The sequence below is a fragment of the Arachis hypogaea genome, chromosome 16 (genome assembly GCF_003086295.3).
Source record: "Arachis hypogaea cultivar Tifrunner chromosome 16, arahy.Tifrunner.gnm2.J5K5, whole genome shotgun sequence".
NCBI classification, from domain to species: Eukaryota; Viridiplantae; Streptophyta; class Magnoliopsida; order Fabales; family Fabaceae; genus Arachis; species Arachis hypogaea.
This window is the reverse complement of record NC_092051.1, coordinates 126,175,290-126,176,826: the sequence shown is the minus strand read 5'-3', so window position 1 is coordinate 126,176,826 and position 1,537 is coordinate 126,175,290. Positions and strand designations below refer to the sequence as shown.

The window sequence follows — 1,537 nt, the reverse complement described above, 5'->3', positions numbered from 1 at the left end:
TCAGCTGGCCCACTTGTGCCTCCAAATTTCTAATGGAGGACCTTGTTTCATTCATGAAACTTACAGTGGCCTTAGATAGATCAGAGACTAAGTTTGCTAAATTAGAGGTATTTTGTTCAGAGTTCTCTGTCTATTGTTGAGTGGATGATGGAAAAGGTTTACTATTGTTAAACCTATTTCTTCCACCATTATTAAAGCCTTGTTGAGGCTTTTGTTGATCCTTCCATGAGAGATTTGGGTGATTTCTCCATGAGGGGTTATAGGTGTTTCCATAAGGTTCACCCATGTAATTCACCTCTGCTATTGCAGGGTTTTCAGGATCATAAGCTTCTTCTTCAGAAGATGCCTCTTGAGTACTGTTGGATGCAGCTTACATTCCATTCAGACTCTGAGAAATCATATTGACTTGCTGAGTCAATATTTTATTCTGAGCCAATATGGCATTCAGAGTATCAATTTCAAGAACTCCCTTCTTCATAGGCGTCCCATTACTCACAGGATTCCTCTCAGAAGTGTACATGAACTGGTTATTAGCAACCATGTCAATGAGTTCTTGAGCTTCTGCAGGCATTTTCTTTAGGTGAATGGATCCACCTGCAGAAGTATCCAATAACATTTTAGCTAATTCAGACAGACCATCATAGAATATATCCAGGATGGTCCATTTTGAAAGCATGTCAGAAGGACACTTTTTGATCAGTTCCTTGTATCTCTCCAAAGCTTCATAGAGGGATTCACCTTCTTTCTGTCTGAAGGTTTGAACATCCACTCTAAGCTTACTAAGCTTTTGAGGAGGAAAGAACTTGGCTAAGAAAGCCTTGACCAGCTTATCCCAAGCGTTCAGGCTATCCTTAGGTTGAGAGTCCAACCATATTCTAGCTCTGTCTCTTACAGCAAAAGGGAAAAGCATGAGCCTGTAGACTTCAGGATCTACTCCATTAGTCTTAACAGTATCACAGATCTGCAAGAATTCAGTTAAGAACTGAAAAGGATCTTCAGATGGAAGTCCATGAAACTTGCAGTTTTGCTGCATCAGAGAAACTAATTGAGGTTTCAGCTCAAAATTGTTTGCTCCAATGGTAGGGATGGAGATGCTTCTTCCATGTAAATTGAAATTAGGTGCAGTAAAGTCACCGAGCATCCTCCTTGCATTATTATTATTTTCGGCTGCCATCTCCTCTTCCTGTTCGAAAATTTCTGAAAGGTGCTTGCTAGATTGTTGTAATTTAGCTTCTCTTAGTTTCCTCTTCAGAGTCCTTTCAGGTTCTGGATCTGCTTCAACAAGAATGTTCTTGTCCTTGCTCCTGCTCATATGAAAAAAAAGAGGGACAGAAAAATAATAATAATAGGGGTCCTTGTGTGAGTAGAAGAAAAGAAGAAGAAAAAAATTCGAACACAGATGGAAAAGGGGGTTCGAATTTGGGTGAGATGAAGTGTTAGTAGATGAATAAATAAATAGAAGGAGATAAGAGAGAGAGAGAGAATTTTCGAAAATAATTTTTGAAAAAGAGTTTGTGATTTTCGAAAATAGTTTTTG

At 38.8% G+C, this 1,537-nt stretch overlaps 1 non-coding gene across 1 annotated transcript; it reads left to right on the top strand.

The window, feature by feature from the left end:
* Positions 1–670: 670 nt before the first annotated feature.
* LOC112760452 (small nucleolar RNA R71) lies at positions 671–778 on the top strand. The gene has a single exon (XR_003180891.1). It is a non-coding gene; the product is annotated as a small nucleolar RNA R71 (small nucleolar RNA).
* The last annotated feature ends 759 nt before the right edge of the window (positions 779–1,537 follow it).